The sequence below is a fragment of the Nerophis ophidion genome, linkage group LG02, assembly GCF_033978795.1.
Source record: "Nerophis ophidion isolate RoL-2023_Sa linkage group LG02, RoL_Noph_v1.0, whole genome shotgun sequence".
NCBI classification, from domain to species: domain Eukaryota; kingdom Metazoa; phylum Chordata; class Actinopteri; order Syngnathiformes; family Syngnathidae; genus Nerophis; species Nerophis ophidion.
This window is the reverse complement of record NC_084612.1, coordinates 68,340,020-68,366,161: the sequence shown is the minus strand read 5'-3', so window position 1 is coordinate 68,366,161 and position 26,142 is coordinate 68,340,020.

Here is a 26,142-nt window from a genome sequence, read left to right as displayed (position 1 = left end):
GCTTCCTGCACTTCGTGCACTTTACTCATGGATAGGTTGGCTTTGCTAGAGAGCCGTGTCCGCCAGTTAGAGCAGTGTAATTTCGTAACTTTAGATGTTGCGGACACATCTGCTAGCGTTAGCTGTAGCGAGCTAACTAGCCCAGCTTGTCGCAGCCCTAATCGGCCTACAAGCTACGGTGTACCGGTTGAGACACATAATAGATTTAGCCCTTTAGCTAGTCCTACACCCCAGTCTACCGGGCACCACACTTTAGTCATAGGGGACTCCATCACCCGAAACATAAAGCTTAGCAAACCAGCCACAATTAAGTGTATTCCCGGGGGCAGAGCACCTGACATTGAAGCTAATCTTAGGGAGCTAACTCGCAACAGGTCTAGTAAACACGTACGGCAGGCTAACCGCACCACTAGTTATGTGAATATAGTAATACACGTTGGCTCCAAAGACGTTAGGATGAGACAATCAGAGATTACAAAGAGAAACATAGCCAGGGCTTGTAATCTCGCCAGAAAGATGTCCAGGCATCGAGTAATTGTCTCTGGCCCCCTGCCTGGGAGAGGCAATGATGAGAGATATAGCAGATTAGTCTCTCTTAAAAGGTGGCTGGATAGCTTCTGCAGACAACAGGGATTTACGTTTATTGATAATTGGCCCTCTTTCTGGGGCAAACCTGGCTTGCTGAGGAGAGACGGCCTTCACCCTAACCAGGAAGGCGCTATCCTCTTGTCTCGGAACATAGACTTCGCATTGAGCCACATTTGACTAACTGCACTAGAGCAAGCCCGGTCACAGGCAATTACAGAGCCTGCTAGCCTGGGTATGGAGTCAGTTAAGTTAGAACTAGCCAGCGCCAGGCTGGATGATCCCTGTACACATAGCAATTTTCGTAGAATAATACACAACTCACAAAATGTTTTTTCTATTGTGTCTATGACTACGTCAGAGTTAGACATGCGTTCTACTGAGGTGGCAAATTATGATGCTTTCAGTTTATCGCAGCGCCAAGTAGACAATCTGAAAATTCCCGTCATATCAATTCCTAGATATGGTCGTAATTATTTTAAGTACACTGCGCATAATAAACGCAACATTATTAATATTGCTACTACGGATAATTTTATCAACAACTCCTTAAAACAGCCCACTACCTATAATATGGGCTTTCTAAACATCAGATCTTTGTCTCCCAAAACGTTATTAGTCAATGAGGTCATTAGAGACAACAACCTTAACGTCATCGGTCTTAGCGAAACCTGGCTTAAACCAGACGACTTTTTTGCGATAAATGAGGCATCCCCTCCTAACTATACGAATGCGCATATTGCCCGTCACCTCAAAAGGGGAGGGGGTGTCGCACTAATATACAACGAAAACTTTAACTTTAGTCCTAACTTAAATAATAAATATAAATCGTTTGAGGTGCTTTCTATGAAGTCTGCCACACCTCTGCCTCTGTGCCTGGCCGTTATCTACCGCCCCCTAGGGCCCTATGTGGACTTTATTAGTGAATTCTCAGAGTTTGTTGCTGATCTAGTGACGCACGCCGATAATATAATTATAATGGGGGACTTTAATATCCATATGAATACCCCATTGGACCCACCGTGCGTGGCGCTCCAGACTATAATTGATAGCTGTGGTCTTACACAAATAATAAATGAACCGACGCATCGCAGCGGTAATACAATAGACCTAGTGCTTGTCAGAGGTATCACCGTCTCCAAAGTTATGATACTCCCGTATACTAAAGTAATGTCCGATCATTACCTTATAAAATTCGAAGTTCAGACTCATGTTCGGCAAGCTAATAATAATAATAATAATAATAATAATAATAACTGCTATAGCAGCCGCAACATTAATGCTGCCACAACGACGACTCTTGCGGACCTACTGCCCTCGGTAATGGCACCGTTCCCAAAGTATGTGGGCTCTATTGATAACCTCACTAACAACTTTAACAACGCCCTGCGCGAAACCATTGATAGTATAGCACCGCTGAAGTTAAAAAAGGCTCCAAAAAGGCGTACGCCATGGTTTACTGAAGAAACTAGAGCTCAGAAATTATTATGTAGAAAGCTGGAACGCAAATGGCGCACGACTAAACTTGAGGTGCACCATCAAGCATGGAGTGATAGTTTAATAACTTATAAACGCATGCTTACCTTAGCTAAAACTAATTATTACTCAAATCTCATCCGCATTAATAAAAACGATCCAAAATTTTTGTTTAGTACAGTAGCATCGCTAACCCAACAAGGGACTCCTTCCAGTAGCTCCACCCATTCGGCAGATGACTTTATGAAGTTCTTTAATAAGAAAATTGAACTTATTAGAAAGGAGATTAAAGACAATGCGTCCCAGCTACAACGGGGTTATAGTAACACAGATACGATTGTATATACGGCGGATACTGCAAATATCCAAAATAGTTTCTCTCGTTTTGATGAAATAACATTAGAAGGATTTTTACAACGTGTAAATGGAATAAAACAAACAACATGTTTACTTGACCCACTTCCTGGGAAACTTATCAAGGAGCTTTTTGTATTATTAGGTCCATCAGTGCTAAATATTATAAACTTATCACTTTCCTCGGGCACTGTTCCCGTTGCATTCAAAAAAGCGGTTATTCATCCTCTCCTTAAAAGACCTAACCTCGATCCTGACCTCATGGTAAACTACCGACCGGTGTCTCACCTTCCCTTTATTTCGAAAATCCTCGAAAAAATTGTTGCAGAGCAGCTAAATGAGCACTTAGCGTTTAACAATCTATGTGAAACCTTTCAATCCGGTTTCAGGGCAAATCACTCGACTGAGACAGCCCTCGCAAAATTGACTAATGATCTATTGCTAACGATGGACTCTGATGCGTCATCTATGTTGCTGCTCCTCGACAACCAAATAATAAAACAAGGTGACTCTGTAAAAAATCTGGGTATTATCTTCGACCCAACTCTCTCCTTTGAGTCACACATTAAAAGCGTTACTAAAACGGCCTTCTTTCATCTCCGTAATATCGCTAAAATTCGCTCCATTTTGTCCACTAAAGACGCCAAGATCATTATCCATGCGTTTGTTACGTCTCGTCTCGATTACTGTAACGTATTATTTTCGGGTCTCCCCATGTCTAGCATTAAAAGATTACAGTTAGTACAAAATGCGGCTGCTAGACTTTTGACAAGAACAAGAAAGTTTGATCATATTACGCCTGTACTGGCTCACCTGCACTGGCTTCCTGTGCACTTAAGATGTGACTTTAAGGTTTTACTACTTACGTATAAAATACCACACTGTCTAGCTCCAGCCTATCTTGCCGATTGTATTGTACCGTATGTCCCGGCAAGAAATCTGCGTTCAAAAGACTCCGGCTTATTAGTGATTCCTAGAGCTCAAAAAAAGTCTGTGGGCTATAGAGCGTTTTCCGTTCGGGCTCCAGTACTCTGGAATGCCCTCCCGGTAACAGTTCGAGATGCTACCTCAGTAGAAGCATTTAAGTCTCATCTTAAAACTCATCTGTATACTCTAGCCTTTAAATAGACCTCCTTTTTAGACCAGTTGATCTGCCGCTTCTTTTCTTTCTCCTATGTCCCCCCCTCCACCATGGATGAAGTACTGACTGTCCAGAGTCGAGACCCAGGATGGACCGCTCGTCGGGACCCAGGATGGACCGCTCGCCTGTATCGGTTGGGGACATCTCTACGCTGCTGATCCGCTTGAGATGGTTTCCTGTGGACGGGACTCTCACTGCTGTCTTGGAACCACTATGGATTGAACTTTCACAGTATCATGTTAGACCCGCTCGACATCCATTGCTTTTGGTCCCCTAGAGGGGGGGGGTTGCCCACATCTGAGGTCCTCTCCAAGGTTTCTCATAGTCAGCATTGTCACTGGCGTCCCACTAAATGTGAATTCTCCCTGCCCACTGGGTGTGAGTTTTCCTTGCCCTTTTGTGGGTTCTTCCGAGGATGTTGTAGTCGTAATGATTTGTGCAGTCCTTTGAGACATTTGTGATTTGGGGCTATATAAATAAACATTGATTGAAACATTGATATGTGTATGTGTATATGTATGTAAATATATGTATATATATATATATATATATATATATATATATATATACACATATATATATATATATATATATATACACATATATATATATATATATATATATATATATATATATATATATATATATACATACATATATATATACATATTTTTTTTTATAGGTATGCATATACTGTGTATACATATATGTATGTATATATGTATGTTTATAAGTATATATTTTAAATATAGTTAAAATCACTTATAAATGCAAACATTTTCACTGTAGCACTCTTGTATCAGAGCTTGCTATTAGTTGTTTAATCTTTTATGGTTATTTGAGCATCTTGTTTTATGGCTATTTTTTTTCCCCTTTCAAGCTCCATTTTATTGAGTGCGATACTTCTTCATTCATTTTATTTATCGTTTTGCACTCTCATTGCTGTCCTAATTTGTGTATTAACACTTGGGAAGCACTTTAGATTGTTGGTAATGCTGTTGTTTTACGAGTGCTCTATAAATAACTTTGGATTGGTTGTATCATTGAGACGAAAAAAAAAAAAAGCAAAAAGCTGTGCATTGCAATCAAACGATGGAAAGATTGAAAAATGTTGTCCAAAAAACAATATTATAATAGAGAAATAATAATAATAATAATATTATAATAGAGAAATAATAGCGACATAAAATAATTTAAATATATATATATGTCCCGGCAAGAAATCTGCATTCAAAGGACTCCGGCTTATTAGTGATTCCCAAAGCCCAAAAAAAGTCTGCGGGCTATAGAGAGTTTTCCGTTCGGGCTCCAGTACTCTGGAATGCCCTCCCGGTAACAGTTCGAGATGCTACCTCAGTAGAAGCATTTAAGTCTCACCTTAAAACTCATTTGTATACTCTAGCCTTTAAATAAATAGACTCCCTTTTTAGACCAGTTGATCTGCCGTTTCTTTTCTTTTTCTTCTATGTCCCACTCTCCCTTGTGGAGGGGGTCCGGTCCGATCCGGTGGCCATGTACTGCTTGCCTGTGTATCGGCTGGGGACATCTCTGTGCTGCTGATCTGCCTCCGCTTGGGATGGTTTCCTGCTGGCTCCGCTGTGAACGTGACTCTCGCTGCTGTGTTGAATCCGCTTTGGACTGGACTCTCGCGACTGTGTTGGATCCATTGTGGATTGAACTTTCACAGTATCATTTTAGACCCGCTCGACATCCATTGCTTTCCTCCTCTCCAAGGTTCTCATAGTCATCATTGTCACCGACGTCCCACTGGGTCATTATTGTCACCGATGTCCCACTGGGTGTGAGTTTTCCTTGCCCTTATGTGGGCCTACCGAGGAGGTCGTGGTGGTTTGTGCAGCCCTTTGAGACACTAGTGATTTAGGGCTATATAAGTAAACATTGATTGATGATTGATTGAATAAATGTGTCATTACATTTTTCACTGTTGATATAATTTGTAGATAATATATGACCCTCTTTTAATGGGGACCAAACACTGGAAATATCTAAAAAAAAAAAAAAGTCTCCACTTGACTTCTGCACCGTTTGTTATGTTTAAACGTTGTTCAAATGTTCTTACATCACCTGTGTCTGCACGCTCTCTCCCTGCTTCTTTTTTCCCAGATCAAAGTTCCCACTCTGGCATCCACAGTCATCCCACTGAACGAGCGGCGCCCACAGCTCACTCGCAGCGTGGAGAGCACTTCTATCTTCCGGCCTTTCTCCGCCTATTATCTGAGGAAAGGGAAAAGTAAAAAATACACATAAATGAATTGATCAAATTGATGAAAACACCAAAAGACAAACAGCAAAGAAAATAGATCAAATGTACGTCAGCGGTGCTTGAAGCGCGTTTTTAATTCATGCAAACTTTACATGACCTTACAATATTACAAAAGAAAATGTATAAAATATATATTTCAAAGAAAACCAGTTGAATAATAATAATAATAAGGCGGTGCATGTGGTTAGAACATCTGCCTCATAAGCAGGTGGTTCTGGGTTTAAATCTCTCTGCTTCCTTTAATACAGACCTGGGTAAATAAAGGCCCGAGAAACCACATGCGGCCCGTTAAGCTTTTCAATCAAGTCTGCCGGGCTTTCCCAAATAATTTTTTTAGATCTTTAAGATGGAAAGTGTAGCTGCCATTATGATGTGCAGTCATGTTGTCTGAGTCTTCAACAACACAAAGTATTTCAATGGTTAGAATATGTGCTTATGGATGATATACAGTTGTGATCAATATTATTCAAAACCCACACAATTTTGGTGTTTTGCAAGTCGGACATTTATTCCGTATTTTGTTATAGTCATATCAAACAAAGATGCATTAAATAGACAAATGCAACTTGAATTACAACATTATATTTTGTAACATACCAAACAGTATCATTTCTCTTAATATCTCATTGACAAAATTGTTCAACCGCTTGAAGATCATAACTCTTAAGAACAGAATTTGAATAAGGTATTTTCAATCAGGTGTGGAAAACACCTGTAGATGTTATTAGAACCATAACGAGCAACAATTAAACTGATTGAAAAAGACTGTGACGCTCAGCTTCTTTTAGATGGTCAATGGTGTATTTGCAACATGGTGAAGTCCAGGGACTGGTCAGAGAAGTCAAGAGAGGAGGTAATTTATCTTCATAAGAAAGGATATGGATATAAGAAAATAGCAAAGACATTACACATTCCAAGAGACACAGTTGGGAGCATAATTCGCAAGTTTTAAGCTAAAGGCACAGTGGAAACACTATGTGGGCGTGGTAGAAAGAGGATGCTGTGTGCAACTGCTGTCCAGTATTTGAAGCGTACAGTGATGAAAAACCCCCGGGTAACAGCTGAGGAACTACAACAGGACATTGCAGAGTTGGGAACGCAGGTTTCGTCCCAGACAATAAGGCGCGCACTACGAGATGAAGGCCTCCATGCCAGAACTCCCAGGCGCACCCCACTTCTGACCACCAGGCACAAGAAAATAGACTCCAGTATGCCAAAAATCATCTGAACAAACCCCTGTTTTATGGAGTGATGAGAGAAAACTGTAACTCTTTGGGCCTGTGAATCAACGTTATGTCTCGAGGAGAAAAGATGAAATTTACAAAGAGAAGAACACCTTGCCTACTGTTAAGAATGGTGGGGGGGTCAATCATGCTCTGGGGCTGTTTCTCTGCCTCAGGTACCGGGAATCTCCAGCGCGTTCAAGGCATTATGAATTCTACTTCCTAGCAGGATATATGAGCTGCAAATGTCATGAAGTCAGTGACAAAGCTGAGGCTTGGGAGACGTTGGACCTTCCAACAGGACAACAATCCCAAGCATAAATCCAAATCAACATCAGAGTGGTTGCAGAAGAAGGGCTGGAAGACTCTGGACTGGCCTTCACAGTCGCCAGACCTAAATCCTCTAGAAAAGCTGTGGTGGGACTTGAAGAAGGCAGTTGCAGCACGCAAGCCCAAGAATATGAATGAACTGGAGGCCTTTGCCCAAGAGGAATGGGCTAAAATACCTGTAGATGGTTGCAAGAAGCTTGTGTCCGCTTCTGTATCACATTTGAAGGATGTCATTACTGCCAAAGGGTGTTCTACTAAGTACTAAAGATGCATGTAACTAGGGGGTTGAATACTTTTGTCAATGAGATGTTAAGAAAAATTTCCTTTTTTGTCATTTTGTAAAATACAGTGTTACAATTTAAGTTGCATTTGTCTATTTGACACATCTTTATTTGATATGACTAGAAACAAAATACTGAATGAATGTCCAACTTGCTAAAACACCAAAATTGTGTGGGGGTTGAATAATTTTGATCACAACTGTACCAGTTACTATGGTAATCTAACTAGTTACTATGTGTGAAGAGGCGGAGCCGGCCAACGAGCAGCGAGGCAGGGCACGCCGGAGCCTGGCCCAAGATGGCGGCAAGGAGGCGGAGAATGCGGCCGAGCAGAGAGGCGGGGCGTGCCGGGAGCTACGCTGCAGTCAAGTGGCCTAGTACACCTACTCAGTGGTCTAGTGGTTAGAGTGTCCGCCCCGAAATCGTGGCCGAGTCATACCAAAGACTATAAAAATGGGACCCATTACTTCCCTGCTTGGCACTCAGCATGAAGGGTTGGAATTGGGGGTTAAATCACCAAAAATGATTCCCAGGCGTGGCCATCGCTGCTGCTCACTGCTCACCTCACCTCCCAGGGGGTGATCAAGGGTGATGGGTCAAATGCAGAGAATAATTTCGCCACACCTAGTGTGTGTGTGACAATCATTGGTACTTTGGTACTTTACTTTAAGTGCAGGTGGGTGGATAGCGCACCAGTACCCAATTAACATTTCTTCTCACGCTGTATAAAAAGGGAGAAGGAGGAGAGAATGGGGCAGAAGGAGTTGGAGAGCACACAGCACCTGCAGCAGTGAATAAAGAGCGGAAGAGACGACGACGACGGGGGCGGCTGAAAAGCGACCGAGGAACGAGTAGTGAAGGAAGGAGCTGAAAAGCGACCAGACCTGCAGAAAGAGCTTATTGAAAAATAAAGCAAGTCACACCTACTCAAGCAATGTCCTTCCTTGATGGTCCTGGGAACCCGCATGACGGCAAGAGTCTGTCACACCATGCTATTCTAATTAGTTACTATGGTCATCTAATTAGTTACTATGGTCATCTACGTCACAGCAGCTCAGACGAGGCACCAAGCAGTGTGGGCGGGAAGGGTTTCCACAGACTCGGAAGGAGATTTTCACAACAAAGTCCTAAAGCTTAGTGATGTATCAGATATATCAGATTGTAGGCGGGTTTATTTTGTACCCTCCGCGTTCATATTTCACTGTTCTTGCATTTTTTGTTGTGTTTCACTTGATTCTAAAATATGTTGATCGAAAGGGGTGTGACGTTCATATTTTGTTAATATTCAGTGTTTTATCGATCATATAAAAATGTAAAATTCCATTACGTTTTTAAGGCAGTTTGTCATAACGTTTTTAGCATTCAATCAGACATCATTGTGCGGTTTTGTATTAGTGTTCTTAAAAATAGTTAAAATCAGCCCTCTGACACATTTTTTTTCTCTAAATGTGGCCCCCATGTTAAAATAATTGCCCAGGCCTGCTTTAATAGGTCCCCATATCATGCAATACATTTTAATGATGTTCTAACAGTAGTATGTGTCTCTAGGATGTGTTAAGGAGCAACACATCTAGAAAAAAAAACAAATAAAAATCTGTTTTGTAGAGCTTCTAACGAGGTATGCACGCATCACAGAAGATCACAGCTTTTTAAATAGAATGGCGCTTGGAGACACTGTGTGGAGCAACACGGCTCATTAGCATTCAAGCTACAGACACAAAAAACAGCAATTAATGATGATTTGGAACAGATGTGTGAAAAATATATACAAACCCCGTTTCCGTATGAGTTGGGAAATTGTGTTAAATATAAATATAAACGGAAAACAGTGATTTGCAAATAATTTTCAACCAATATTCAGTTAAATAAGCTACAAAGACAACATATTTGATGTTCAAACTCATAAAAAAAATGTGGGGGTAAATAATCATTAACTTTAGAATTTGATGCCAGCAACACGCGACAAAGAAGTTGAGAAAGGTGGCAATAAATACTGATAAAGTTGAGGAATGCTCATCAAACACTTATTTGGAACATCCCACAGGTGTGAAGGCTGATAGGGAACAGGTGGGTGCCATGATTGGGTATAAAAACAGCTTCCAAAAAAACGCTCAGTCTTTCACAAGAAAGGTACAACCCTTTGACCACAACTGTGTTAGCAAATAGTCATACAGTTTAAGAACAACGTTTCTCAAAGTGCAAATGCAAGAAATTTAGGGATTTCAACATCTACGGTCCATAATATCATCAAAAGGTTCAGAGAATCTAATAAAATCACTCCATGATTGAATGACCGTGACCTTCGATCCCTCAGACGGCACTGTATCAAAAACCGACATCAATCTCTAAAGGATATCACCACATGGTCTCAGGAACACTTCAGAAAACCACCGTCACTAAATAAAGTTTGTCACTACATATGTAAGTGTAATTTAAAGCTCTACTATGCAAAGCGAAAGCCATTCATCAACAACATCTAGAAACGCCGCCGGCTTCTATGGGCCCAAGCTCATCTAAGATGGACTGATTGACGAGTTGAGTTTATACCAAAAAGTTCTATTTTGGTTTCATCCGACCACATGACATTCTTCCAATCCTCTGCTGTATCATCCATGTATCCATTTTGGTATAAACTCAACTTGTCGTGTTTGGAGGAAGAAGAATACTGAAGTGCATCCCAAGAACACCATACCTACTGTGAAGCATGGGGGTGGAAACATCATGCTTTGGGGCTGTTTTTCTGCTAAGGGGACAGGACGATTGATCCGTGTTAAGGAAAGAATGAATGGGGCCATGTATCGTGAGATTTTGAGCCAAAACCTCCTTCAATCAGTGAGAGCTTTGAATGGTTGACCAAAAACTTATTTTCCACCATAATTTACAAATAAATTCTTTAAAATTCCTACAATGTGAATACCTGGATTTTTTTTTACATTCTGTCTCTCACAGTTAATGTGTACCTATGATGAAAATGACAGACCTCTGTCATCATTTTAAGTGGGAGAACTTGCACAATCGGTGGCGGACTAAATACTTTTTTGCCCCACTGTATATATATATATATATATATATATATATATATATATATATATATATATATATATATATATATATATATACACAGCCCGGCCCCCGGCCAAATTGTTCTAACTCTATGCGACCTTCGAGTCAATAGTTTGGGGACCCACTGCCTATAAATTTAGCTTGAGGTTTGTTGGTTCCTAATGGGGAAATATGTTAATGTCTCTTGTTTTCACATAAAGAACCAGCAGCAGTAAGTTAATCAATCAATCAATCAATGTTTACGTATATAGCCCTAAATCACCAGTGTCTCAAAGGGCTGCACAAGCCACAAAGACATCCTCGGTCTGTGAGTTTATCAAAGTGAAGTTATCAATCATGGTTTTTCGATATCCCTAATTTGAAACGGTAATACCAACGGGAGTTTTTCTTTGGTCGTCATTAATACCGTTTATTGTTACATTGTCAGTCAGTGAGTTAGTGATTCTGCAATCGGATGTGACGTAACGCACAACCCAGGTTGGACTCAACGGGAACCAAAAAAGTTCCAGGTTTAATGCAAATCCCTATGCACCACCGATCACTAACTGGCGACTGGATCAGGCCCGAAGGTTTGACACCCCTGCTTTAAGAAGTTCTTAAAGGATTGTAGTCAGCTGGAGGCGTGTCTTAATGAAATTAAACAATGGATGTCCGCTAACTTTTTGCAACTCAACGCCCAAAAAAACGAAAATGCTGATTATCGGTCCTACTAGACACCGACCTCTATTTAATAATACAACTTTAACATTTGACAACCAAACAATTAAACAAGGCGACTCGGTAAAGAATCCGGGTATTATCTTCAACCCAACTCTCTCGTTTGAGTCACACATTAGGAATGTTACTAAAACGGCCTTCTTTCATCTCCGTAATATCGCTAAAATTTGCTCCTTTTTGTCCACTAGTGACGCCGAGATCATTATCCATGTGTTTGTTACGCCTCGTCTCGATTACTGTAACGTATTATTTTCGGGTCTCCCCATGTCTAGCATTAAACGATTACAGTTGGTACAAAATGCGGCTGCTAGACTTTTGACAAGAACAAGAAAGTTTGATCACATTACGCCTGTACTGGCTCACCTGCACTGGCTTCCTGTGCACTTAAGATGTGACTTTAAGGTTTTACTACTTACATATAAAATACTACACGGTCTAGCTCCAGCCTATCTTGCCGATTGTATTGTACCATATATCCCGGCAAGCAATCTGCGTTCAAAGGACTCCGGCTTATTAGCGATTCCCAGAGCCCCCAAAAAGTCTGCGGGCTATAGAGCGTTTTCCGTTCGGGCTCCAGTACTCTGGAATGCCCTCCCGGTAACAGTTCGAGATGCTACGTCAGTAGAAGCATTTAAATCTCACCTTAAAACTCATTTGTATACTCTAGCCTTTAAATAGATTCCCTTTTTAGACCAGTTGATCTGCTGTTTCCTTTCTTTTTCTCCTCTGTCCCACTCTCCCTTGTGGAGGGGGTCCGGTCCGATGACCATGGATGAAGTACTGGCTGTCCAGAGTCGGGACCCAGGATGGACCGCTCGCCTGTGTATCGGTTGGGGACATCTCTGCGCTGCTGATCCGCATCCACTTGGGATGGTTTCCTGTTGGCTCCACTATGGACGGGACTCTCGCTACTGTGTTGGATCCACTTTGGACTAGACTCTCACGGTTGTGTTGGATCAACTATGGATTTAACTTCCACAGTATCATGTTAGACCCGCTCGACATCCATTGTTTTCAGTCCCCTAGGGGGGTTGCCCACGTATACGGTCCTCTATAAGGTTTCTCATAGTCATCATTGTCACCGACGTCCCACTGGGGTGAGTTTTCCTTGCCCTTATGTGGGCTCTACCGGTTTGTGTTGTGGTTTGTGCAGCCCTGTGAGACACTGGTGATTTAGGGCTATATAAATAAACATTGATTGATTGATTGATTGATTGTAGGGCGAATGTACAATAGAACTTTTTGGAGACAAACACTCTGTGGGACAAACACAGCTCATTAGCCTTAAAGCTACATACACATCAAACATCGTTTTCTGTGTAGGGCTTATTAAAGGCACTTTTAAATTGTCTAAATCCCAGCCTCAAGGTTGGAATTTTGACCAACAAACGCCTAATAGAACCCTTGAGACATATTCAAAATTGGTAGAAAAAAATAAAAAAAAACTTCTCCCGTCCTCTCTCTGAGGAAGCCGAGCATCACAAGTCAGCATTATTGCACAAACCGCTGAACTCCAGCCGGTAATTCCAATTGATTTCACAGTAAGTGTAATCCTCTTCTTTCCAGGTGACATTCCAGAGCCCAGTCCCAAGAGTGTGAGAGCGCCAGAGGTTGTAATCCAACACATCCTCTGATCCAATACTCCACGATCTCAAGAGGGTCTCGTTATCGCTGCCTCATTAGCATCCTGTCCTGTCTACTGGACTTCCACAGGGAGGGGCCATAGGTCAGACAATCCCATTGGTTCTCTCCTCTTATCACTCTCATGTTGGAGCCACCCTGGCCATTTGTCATGGTTGGCTTTTAAGTCCCTTTTCAACAGTAATAAGTATTCTAAAAACCTGCAAAGTTGAACTCAATTTGCTTCTACTCCTTCCACAGGCACCAATGTTCCTCAAATAGATTAGATTAGATTAGATTAGATAGTACTTTATTTATTTCGTTAGGAGAGTTCCTTCAGGAAAATTAAAATTTTCAGCACAATCCCATTCAAGATCAGACAAACATTACGGGGAGACAGAACAGGATCGCTGACGGGTCTGCCGGCTTCCAGCGCCCCTTACAAAAAAGATAAGATACAGGTAAACAGTGGGGAGAATGGGAGAAAAAAATAGAAGATTAAAATCCATCCATCCATCCATCTTCTTCCGCTTATCCGAGGTCGGGTCGCGGGGGCAACAGCCTAGGCAGGGAAACCCAGACTTCCCTTTCCCCAGCCACTTCGTCCAGCTCTTCCCGGGGGATCCCGAGGCGTTCCCAGGCCAGCCTCGAGACATAGTCTTCCCAACGTGTCCTGGGTCTTCCCCGTGGCCTCCTACCGGTTGGACGTGCCCTAAACACCTCCCTAGGGAGGCGTTCAGGTGGCATCCTGACCAGATGCCCGAACCACCTCATCTGGCTCCTCTCGATGTGAAGGAGCAGCGGCTTTTACTTTGAGTTCCTCCCGGATGGCAGAACTTCTCACCCTATCTCTAAAGGAGAGACCCAAACTCATTTCGGCCGCTTGTACCCGTGATCTTATCCTTTCGGTCATGACCCAAAGCTCATGACCATAGGTGAGGATGGGAACGTAGATCGACCGGTAAATTGAGAGCTTTGCCTTCCGGCTAAGCTCCTTCTTCACCACAACGGATCGGTACAACGTCCGCATTACTGAAGACGCCGCACCGATCCGCCTGTCGATCTCACGGTCCACTCTTCCCTCACTCGTGAACAAGACTCCTAGGTACTTGAACTCCTCCACTTGGGGCAGGGTCTCCTCCCCAACCTGGAGATGGCACTCCACCCTTTTCCGGACGAGAACCATGGACTCGGACTTGGAGGTGCTGATTTGTTGAAGATTAAAATACAATTTTAAAAAAATCGGTCTTAGCCTGGGCCCTGGAGAGGGGGTGCAGACTGAGGCCAAGGGAAAAAAACAACTCATAGCCATAGTACACATGTAAGAGGGAAACATCAAAGAACACAGAGGACATTAAAGACATTCAAGCAGCAGATACAACCAGACACTTCTACATACAGCTATGAATAAAAAGTAAAAGAAACATATCCACTGTGGTGGCCTCTGCGGTGTTCCACGCCATCGTCCGCTGGGGTGGAGGGAGCATGGCCAGAGACAGGAGCAGACCCAACAAAGCAACCAAGACAGCTGACTCCACTCTCGGCCAGTGTCCAGTCCGCATGGATGAGCGAGGATAGGTCCAAGGTGACTGAGGTGTCCGACACCTGCTCACCCAGCCAAGACACCGCGAAGCCTCTCAGTCCCAGCGCTCAGTGCCAGCTCCGCAGCTCTGTCCCCTCATCCGCATCTCCTCCAGTCCCTCCAAACTGACTCCGGTGTGGCAGAGACCCAGCAGCTGGTCTCCATGGCCAAAAGAATCCCGGGAGGCAGATCCAGAGGTCCACAAAAAAGCACCACAGAGGTCACGAAAGTGCCACCCCTTGTCACACAGTCCCAAAGGGTCCCGGACCAAAAGGCAAAAAAAGTATAATAACACATGAAAACAAGAGGGAAACACAAAAGGATGACACAAGAGCACAGAGCTTTGGCCAACAGCAGCCACTACATATAATGATAAAATATGCATTTTATCAATTGTTTTATGTATTCATGAAATGCAAAAGGTCATATTGCCATAGAGCAGGGGTGTCAAACTCAAATACAGAGTGGGCCAAAATTTAAAACTGAACAAAGCTGCGGGCCAAAGTTGAAAAAATGAACCTTTTAATAGGGTCCCAAACAAGTTTTGCAAGGAATATTGAACAAGCGAGGCTTAAATAGGGTAGCACGGTGGAACAGGGGTTAGTGCATCTGCCTCACAATACGAAGGTTCAATCCCGGGCTCGGGATCTTTCTGTGTGGAGCTTGCATGTTCTCCCCGTGACTGCGTGGGTTCCCTCCGGGTATTTGCGACGTAATGTTGCAAAATCAACTTTCCAAAAACATCAGTGGTATATTAAATACAATTAAATTGAAAAAAATAATGCCTCTTTTCTATTTGCAGCCTTCTGAGGTTAATATCAACATTAACTTTTTCCACAGGCTAATAAATTCAAAATGAAAATAAAAAATGTGGTGGGCGGGGTTTGGTAGTAGCGGGGGGTGTATATTGTAGCGTTCCGTGAAGAGTTAGTGCTGCAAGGGAGTCTGGGTATCTGTTCTGTTGTGTTTATGTCGTGTTACAGTGCGGGGTGTTCTCCCAAAATGTGTTTTGTCATTCTTGTTTGGTGTGGGTTCACAGTGTGGCGCATATTTGTGGCAATGTTAAAGTTTTTTATACGGCCACCCTCAGTGTGACCTGTATGGTTGTTGACCAGGTAAGTGTTTGTGAAAGCCACATTTATTATGTGACTTGGCCAGCACGCTGTTTATATGGAGGAAAAAAGGACTTGACGACATGTTGTGGAGGACGCTAAAGGCAGTGCCTTTAAGGCATGTTCCCAATATTGGTGGAAATCGGGAGAATGGTTGCCCAGGGAGATTTTTGGGAAGGGCACTAAACTTCGGGAGTCTCCTGGGAAAATCGGGAGGGTTGGCAAGTATGAGTATTAGCGGTGAATGTGGTGTTACCGACAGGCCAGTTTTAATGTTGATTTGATATTGCCTCAAGGCCAAATTAAATTAAACGGCGGGCCATATTTGGCCCGCGGGCCAGAGTTTGAAACCAATGCCATAGTGTGTACAGCAGCACAATTGGCACCTGAATTTTGGATTTTGTCATTTCTAATATTGTGACTAATGACAATCTCTTTGTCATCAGGTTCAAACACGGATGACATCTATTAAACAGACAAGAAGCAAGAAATCATGCAGAGACAGAGTTAAATTTGGCTCAATGAGGAGAGACGTTCGGGCTGAACTCTAGTTACAGATCCAAACTAGGCTGTAAAATTCCGCCCATGTGCTTCCTCTATTGATTCATATGACTATTAATGAAATGCAAATATTTTGACACTCGTGATATTGCCCTATCTCTGCTCTGTCTGCGTCACGGCACTCGATGTTCCCTTGGCTGTCCGCAGGCCGATTCAGGGTCTGAAAACACTGATAAGAGACGACTTGCTTTGCACGGATAGAAAAAGTACAACTTCAGCACAATTGATAATAACTATAGCAACGGCACTAAAGCATAAGAGTTGTGTGATAATGTATACAATAGAATAGAATGTAATAGAATAGAATAGAATAGAAAGTACTTTATTGATCCCTGGGGGAAATTCAGCACCACAGTTCGCTCACAATAAACAACAATAATAATAATAAATAATATATGAACAATATAAATATATTCTACATATATTCTACTTTTAAGTGCAGTCAAGAAGGAACATATGCATTATACAGTCTAATGGCTGTCGGTATGAAGGACCTACATAATTATTATATACAGAAATATTCTAACAATATACTATGATTTGAATGTTTTTTTCTTAATTTCAACGCCAATTTGCCAGGGGACTGGTGTACAAATTAACCTTTGGCTATTGATATGTCTGTGTGTCCCTAATCAGAAAGAACCCCCCGATAAGCTGTCTGACTTCTGCCGTGTACGATTTCAGCGGTCAAATTTTACCGTGGCACCAAGGCATTTGCCGCCACCATCCTCGTCATTTGCCATAATGCCTCAAAAATTGACCAACATTCGCGGCGAGAACATGCCGTGACCGCCCTTGAATTTTTACTTGTTAATGGACAAGGGATGTAACAGTAAAATGGTCTCGGAGTCGACCCCGGTGCACCCCGCCTCGCTGCAGGTCTGCAGGCCACGCCTCCACACAAGAACTAAGCGGGTGTCTAACTAAACAAAACATGACCCGAGCAACCGATCATGACAAGCTGGTCGTTACAGTATCGACTGATGTAAGTAGCTTATTATTTGTGCATAAATTGACAAAAGAAAACTTGACCACCGGAAACCGGATGTATCGTAAGACATTGTGATTGTCTTCATAAAAAAATCAAGCCCTCTGATTTTCTAAGGTATGATTTTGAATCATACTATAAACATATTCCAACCATCCATCCATTTTCGGGGTTGTGGCGAGGTTGGAGCCTCTTCCATCTGCCCTTGGGCAAGAGGCATATTATTGTAGACAATTTTAGGTTGGAATTTCAAGTCAAAAATACATCATTGAGGTATTACTTTCCCATTTCACAAGTTCTTCTAAAATTTTGGGGGGGATGTGTGTCACAAGACAAGTTGTCTTGTATTTTGTTGATTCCTGTAGGTTTGGTTCGATTTCCTTTACCAACATTCTTATTTTTGTAGCCCATTTTTGGTTGTACTTTTACCTTTGTTTGGGGAGCATTGGTGTCCTCACTTGATCCATGTTGGGAATCAGGTGTCAATGCTGTTGGATAGCACTGGGTCATTGTTGTATATTTGTTGGCCCTGTTTGTGTACTTCTGCGTCACCTGTGGTCCACTACATCGCCCATTTTGGTTCCACTTTCTATTTTCATTATTAATATACATTTCTATCTGCACGCCGCATGCCGATTCTGCATCCTAGGATCACGCCTCAAGCCACCGTGTGCCTTTGCGACACCCTGACGATAAATAGTGCCAATGATTTTGAATAATAACACAAGGTACTAAAATGGGGCTTTATTATTGTTTTTTTTTGTGCCTTTTGGTCCGGGAATCTTCGGGACTGTGCGCCAAGGGGTGGCACTTCTGGACCTGCCTCCACCGGACCAGCGTACCAGAGTCCATTTATAGAGACTGGAGGAGATGCGGATGAAGAGACAGATCTGCGGAGCTGGCGCTGAATCAGCAGGTATCGGACACCACCTCGGTCTCCTTAGACCATGGGTGTCAAACTCTGGCCCGCGGGCCAAATCTGGCCCGCCGTGTGATTTAATTTGGCCCTTGAGGCAATATCAATTTAGCATTAGAGCTGGCCCGCCGCTGTAACACCGCATTCACCGCTAATACTCATACTTGCCAAACCTCCTAATTTTCCCGGTAGACTCCCGAAGTTCAGTGCCCCTCCCGAGAATCTCCCGGGGCAAACATTCTCCCGAATTTCTACCGATTTGCACCTGGACAACTATATTGGGGGCGTGCATTTAAGGCACTGCCTTTAGCGTTCTCTACAACCTGTCGTCACGTCCGCTTTTCCTCCATACTAACAGTGTGTCACATAATATTTGTGGCTTTTACAAACACACACACTCACACACACAAGTGAATGCAAAGCATACTTTGTCAACAGTCATACAGGTCACACTGAGGGTGGCCGTATAAAAAAACTTTAGCACTGTTACAAATATGCGCCACACTTTGAACCCACATCAAACAAGAATGACAAGCACATTTCGGGTGAACATTCGCACCGTAACACAACAGAACAAAAACCCAGAACAAATACCCCTTGCAGCACTAACTCTTCGGGGAAACTTCCAGCAAACTGACCAATAATTCACGTTTTATTTATGCATTTTCTCTTGCTACTTCAAGGCTTGGATGTTTGGTTCATTCATTATTGATTTTATTTTCAAATTTATTATTAGCCTGTGAAAAAAATTTGATATTTACCTCAGAAGATTGCATATACAAAAAAAAGCTTTAATTTTTATTTAAATTTTATTTGATAGGCCATTGAATTTTTTTTTAATTATTATTATTAATATTATTTGAAACTGGATTTTGCATGTCACTAAAGTTATATAAGCCTTGCTTGTTCAATATTTAATGCAAAACTTGTTTGGGTCCCTATTAAAAGGTTAATTTGTTCAACCTTGGCCTGCGGCTTTGTTCCGTTTAAAATTTTGGCCCACTCTGTATTTGAGTTTGACACCTCTGCCTTAGACGCATCCTCCCTCATTCATGCGGACCGGACACTGTGTCGAGAGTGGAGTCGGCTCTCTTGGTTGCTTTGTTGGGTCTGCTCCTGCTGTCTCTGGCCATGCTCCCCCCAACCTTGAAGAGGATGGCGTGAAACACCAGAGAGGCCACCACAGTGTATAAGTTGTATTTTTTTGTTGTCATTTTTGTTTTACTTTTGTAGCTGTATGTAGAAATGGTCGGCTGCATTAGCTCTGCTCTTTTAATGTCTTTAAAGACCTACAGAAATTAGATTTTCTTATTTATGCGGGGATAGCAGGTCCATTCTATGTGTCATACTTGATAATTTTGCAATATTGCCATTTTTTTGTTGAAAGGATCTAGTAGAGAACATCGACGATAAAGTTTGCAACTTTTGGTCGCTAATAAAAAAGCCTTGCCTGTACCGGAAGTAGCAGACGATGTGCGCGTGACGTCACGGGTTGTGGAGCTCCTCACATCCTCACATTGTTTACAATCATAGCCTCCAGCAGCAAGAGCTGTTCGGATCGAGAGAGCGACAATTTCCCCATTAATTTGAGCGAGGATGAAAGATTTGTGGATAAGGAAAGTTAGAGTGAAGGACTAGAAAAAGAAAAAAAATAGACGAGGGCAGTGGGAGCGATTCAGATGTTATTAGACGCATTTATTAGGATAATTCTGGAAAACCCCTTATCTGCTTATTGTGTTACTAGTTTTTAGTGAGATTATATGGTGCCTGAAAGTCGGAGGGATGTGGCCACGGGTGTGGTGACCGCCAGTGTCTCTGAGGTAAGCAACGTTTCTCGACGAGGCGAAGCGAAGTCAGCCGTTGGGGCCGGGCTGAGATTTTTTTCCCCCTCCTCCACGGTGGAAGCATCCCACGTTCGGGGGCAGCCGGTCAGAGGAGGAAAGAGAGTCCACAGCTGCCTCTTTGACTGGTGCAGGAGGAACGACGCAAGCTATCCGCTCATGTCTACAGTAAGAGCCGACTTATTACCACAATTTTCTCACCGAAACCTGCCATTTGACATGTGGTAGGGAACCATGTTCCCTTGACCGCTCTGTTCCATAGTAGAGCGTCACCGTCATCTTTCAGGAATGTAAACAAGGAAACACCGGCTGTGTTTGTGTTACTAAAGGCAGCCGCAATACACCGCTTCCCACCTACATCTTTCTTCTTTGACGTTTCCATTATTAATTGAACAAATTGCAAAAGATTAAGCAACACAGATGTCCAGAATACTGTGGAATTATGCGATTAAAGCAGACGACTTATAGCTGGGAGATCGGGGCTGGAACAACATGTCCGCTACAATCTGTGACGTCACGCGCACGCGTCATCATACCGCGACGTTTTCAACAGGATACTTCGCGCAAAATTTAAAATTGCAATTTAGTAAACTAAAAAGGCCGTATTGGCATGTGTTGCAATGTTAATATTTCATCATTGATATATAAACTATCAGACTGCGTGGTCGGTAGTAGTGGGTTTCATTAGGCCTTTAATGTCCTTGGTGTTCTTTGATGTTTGATGTTTCCCTCTTACACACATTTAATGCCAAACAAACACTTACCAATCCACGGATTTAAGTTGATCCAGTGGTCTGGTCAAAAGATGCAATCGTTGGTTAGAAGGCGATCGCCGAAAAGCTTCAATAGATATTCGCTCAATATCTTCAGTTTCTTCTTCAATTTCGTTTTCACTATCTGCCTCCACACAACCATCTGTTTCAATACATGCGTAATCTGTTGAATTGCTTAAGCCGCTGAAATCCGAGTCTGAATCCGAGCTAATGTCGCTATATCTTGCTGTGCTATCCGCCATGTTGTTTGTATTGGCACCACTAGATGACGTCACAGGGAAATGGACGACGGATTTACAGATAGCGAAAATCAGGCAATTTAAAGCCTTTTTTCGGGATATTCCATGATGGGTAAAATTTTGAAAAAAACTTCGAAAAATAAAATAAGCCACTGGGAACTGATTTTTATTGGTTTTAACCCTTCTGAAATTGTGATAATGTTCCCCTTTAAGCCTGCCTTCTTCCTCAGTTCATGTTTGATCCTTTGTTTGCAGTAAGCAACACTCACTGGACCAGGGGTCACCAACGCGGTGCCCGCGGGGACCAGGTAGCCCGTAAGGACCAGATGAGTAGTCCACTGGCCTGTTCTAAAAATAGCTCAAATAGCAGCACTTACCAGTGAGCTGCCTCTATTTTTTTAATTGTATTTATTTACTAGCAAGCCGGTCTCGCTTTGCTGGACATTTTTAATTCTAAGAGAGACAAAACTCAAATAGAATTTGAAAATCCAAGAAAATATTTTTTAGACTTGGTCTTCACTTGTTTAAATAAATTCATTTATTTTTTTACTTTGCTTCTTATAACTTTCAGAAAGAGAATTTTAGAGAAAAAATACAACCTTAAAAATGATTTTAGGATTTTTTTAAACACATATACCTTTTTACCTTTTAAGTTCCTTCCTCTTCTTTCCTGGAAATTTTTTTTTGTTGTTGTAAAAAATAATAAATACATTTTTATTTAATTCTTCATTTTAGCTTCAGTTTTTTCGACGAAGAATATTTGTGAAATCTTTCTTCAAACTTATGATTAAAATTCCCCAAAAAATATTTTGGCAAATCTAGAAAATCTTTAGAATCAAATTTAAATCTTATTTTAAAGTCTTTTGAATTTATTTTTAAAAAAAATTCTAGAAAATTTAGAAGAAATAATTATTTGTCTTTGTTGGAAATATAGCTTGGTCCAATTTGTTATATATTCTAACAAAATGCAGATTGGATTTTAACCTAATTAACACATGTCATCAAAATTAAATTAATCTTAATCAGGCAAAATTACTAATGATGATCAATAAATTCTTTTTTTAATTTTGTCAAAAAGATTCAAATTAGCTAGTTTTTCTCTTCTTTTTTTCGGTTGAATTTTGAATTTTAAAGAGTCAAATCTGAAGATAAACTATGTTGCAAAATTTTATTTTCATTTTTTTCCTGTTTTCTCTTCTTTTAAACCATTCAGTTAAATGTTTTTTTTAATCATTTATTCTCTGCAAAAAACCTTCCGTAAAAGGAAAAAAAATGTACGACGGAATATATATATATATATATATATATATATATATATATATATATATATATATATATATATTAAAGGTAAATTGGGCAAATTGGCTATTTCTGGCAATTTTTTGAAGTGTGTATCAAACTGGTAGCCCTTCGCATTAATCAGTACCCAAGAAGTAGCTCTTGGTTTCAAAAAGGTTGGTGACCCCTGCACGAGACGTTCCTCTTTTCTATGCTAAGTAATCCCTTAGCTTCTTGTGCGCTCGGCACGCATTTTCTTGTGTCTGTTTTCGTACAGGTGTTTTCATTTTTCTAATAAATCAAGCTCTTACTCACTAATCCTGTGACAATGTGTCACTTCATTTCTGTTAGTTTTTCGTGTTTTTTGTATTTACTTCCTGTTCAGTGCTCTTATTTTGTTGTATTTCCTGTTTTATTCACGGAGCACTGTTTTTCTCTTTTCGTTGATTGGCAGCGGTTCACACCTGCTGTCAATCACACTAGTGTCTATTTATGTTTCACTCGAGCACTCCTCAGTGCTCGATGATAATATTATGTTGAGAACGTTTATCTGCACGACTGCTTTATGTTTGCTTTTGTTATTTTCTTATGAGTATTAAATATTCTTACCTTCACTCTACTCTCCTGGATTCTTGCATACTCGGGGACACACAACTGCAGCCATGGGACATCCCAACAAATCCTGTTGTTCTGGTCTTCTTGCATCTTGGGGTTGGACAAAACGCGCATCAATATGTGCCAATATCAGCTCTTTGTGTGTGTGTGTGTGTGTGTGTGTGTGTGTGTGTGTGTGTGTGTGTTCCTTTGACCTGTTTTTTTTTTTCTTTTCTCACTGCTGATCAACGATCATCCAAAAACATTAAAAATTAAAGCTGCAAGCAGCGTTGGTCGGGTCCGCCTTTGGCCGCTGCCGCCGTGTCCGAGTCCCGATCTTAGTCAGACCTACATAGAAGTTTTTGTTTCATCACTCTACGACATTCGTAACAGAATTTACAAGCAGTTTTGTCAGTTTTTTTTTCCTGGAAGCAGTTTTTTCTGTGTTTTATTCAAAAATTGCGCTAGAGCGCAATTTTGAGTTTTATATATATTTTTTTTCATTATATCGCAATTTCTGCCAGTCCTGATGTGTGTGCCAAGTTTGGTGAGTTTTGAAGCATTTTAAGGGGGTCAAATTACAGCTCAAAGAGGCAAAAATAGCATTTTTTTGCGAAAATTTTGCTTTGAATGAGTTTTTGCAAAATTTCTGTTGATTTTGGGTATAGACGTTTTTTATTGGAAATGTATGTCTAAGTCAGACCTACACAGAGGTTTTTGTTTCATGTCTCTACGACATTCCTAACGGAGGTTACAAGCAGTCTGTTTTTTGTCTCTTCCTAGGGGGCGCTAGCGCACAATTTTTATTTTCGGGGTTTGGTTGCTTAATAACTTGGGAAGGTTTGCCGGACCGACGTGTGTGTCAAATTTGGGGAGTTTTGAAGCATGTCAAGGGGGTCAAATTACAGCTCAAAGAGGCAAAAATAGCATTTTTTTGCGAAAATTTTGCTTTGAATGAGTTTTTGCAAAATTTCTGTTGATTTTGGGTATAGACGTTTTTTATTGGAAATGTAGGTCTAAGTCAGACCTACACAGAAGTTTTTGTTTCATGTCTCTACGACATTCCTAACGGAAGTTACAAGCAGTCAGTTTTTTGTCTCTTCCTAGGGGGCGCTAGCGCGCAATTTTTATTTTTGGGGTTTGGTTGCTTAATAACTTGGGAAGGTTTGCCGGACCGACGTGTGTGTCAAATTTGGGGAGTTTTGAAGCATGTCAAGGGGGTCAAATTACAGCGCTTAGGTGCGGAATAATAAAGAATAATAATAATTAAAGCTGCAAGCAGCGTTGGTCGGGTCCGCCATGGCCGCTGCCAAGCCGTGATCTAAGTCAGACCTACATAGAAGTTTTTGTTTCATGTCTCTATGACATTCCTAACAGAAGTTACAAGCAGTTTTGTCAGGGTTTTTTCTTAGAGGGCGCTAAAGCGCAATTTGGATTTTTAGGGTTTGTTTTTTATTAGATGGCAATTGTTGCCAGTCCTGATGTGTGTGTACAGTTTGGTGAGTTTTTAAGCATGTTAAGGGGGTAAAATTACAGATCGGCAATTCTGGGTGTTGTTGATAAATGGCTTTTGCTTTGCATAGTAGAGCTTTAACTTGCACTTTGAAGCATTTTAAGGGGGTCAAATTACAGTTTAAACAGGCAAAAAATAAATTTTTTAGGAAACTTTGCGCAGGGGTTTTTTGAAGGCGCGTAAAATCCAAACCGGAATAGTACTCAAAACTTTGTTCAACGGTTTTAATGAAAAGGGCTTAATCTCTCTCCTGTGCGAGTTTGAAGCCGAAACGACAAACGCACTGGGAGGAGTTTCGATTTGAAAAAGGTGACGGGTTTTTACAAAACTTTTATTTTGAAGGGGAAATTTTTAACTTCCTGTTGATTTCGGCCAAAGGATGTCAATTATCTAAGTGTAGGTCTATGTGAGACCTACATAGAAGTTTTTTTTTCATGTCTTTCCGACATTCCTACTGGAAGTTACAAGCAGTTTTGTCTGTTTTCTCTTCCTAGGAGCAGTTTTTTTCTGTGTTTTATCAAAAAATTGCGCCAGAGCGCAATTTTGAGTTTTTTAAAAAAAAACATTCATTATATCGCAATTTCTGCCAGTCCTGATGTGTGTGCCAAGTTTGGTGAGTTTTGAAGCATTTTAAGGGGGTCAAATTACAGCTCAAAGAGGCAAAAATAGCAGGTTTTTGCGAAAATTTTGCTTTGAATGAGTTTTTGCAAAATTTCTGTTGATTTTGGGTATAGACGTTTTTTATTGGAAATGTAGGTCTAAGTCAGACCTACACAGAGGTTTTTGTTTCATGTCTCTACGACGTTCCTAACAGAATTTACAAGCAGTTTTGTAAGTTTTTTTTCCTGGAAGCAGTTTTTTCTGTGTTTTATTCAAAAATTGCGCTAGAGCGCAATTTTGAGTTTTATATACATATTTTTTTTTATTATATCGCAATTTCTGCCAGTCCTGATGTGTGTGCCAAGTTTGGTGAGTTTTGAAGCATTTTAAGGGGGTCAAATTACAGCTCAAAGAGGCAAAAATAGCATTTTTTACCGAAAATTTTGCTTTGAATGAGTTTTTGCAAAATTTCTGTTGATTTTGGGTATAGACGTTTTTCATTGGAAATGTAGGTCTAAGTCAGACCTACACAGAGGTTTTCGTTTCATGTCTCTACGACATTCCTAACGGAAGTTACAAGCAGTCTGTTGTTTGTCTCTTCCTAGGGGGCGCTAGCGTGCAATTTTTATTTTCGGGGTTTGGTTGCTTAATAACTTGGGAAGGTTTGCCGGACAGACGTGTGTGGGGAGTTTTGAAGCACGTCAAGGGGGTCAAAATTACAGCGCATAGGTGCGGAATAATAAAGAATAATAATAATAATAATAAAGAATAAAACGCACCAGATTCAATAGGGTCCTTGCCTATGGCAAAGGACTCCACAGGAGCCCTTTTCCATAGGCAGGGCGGACCCTAAAAAACAGTGTAACAGTCGTGGGAACCATTGTCATAATCATCACTTTTCCCACCGGAGACTACTGGATGAGAATTTAACAACATGAAAGTGCACATCCCAGTGTTCACTCACACACACACACACACACACACACACACACACACACGCACACACGCACACACTTAGGGAAGCCTCTGGGGTTGGTTTTACGGGGACTACAAAGTAATGTCTACACTGTG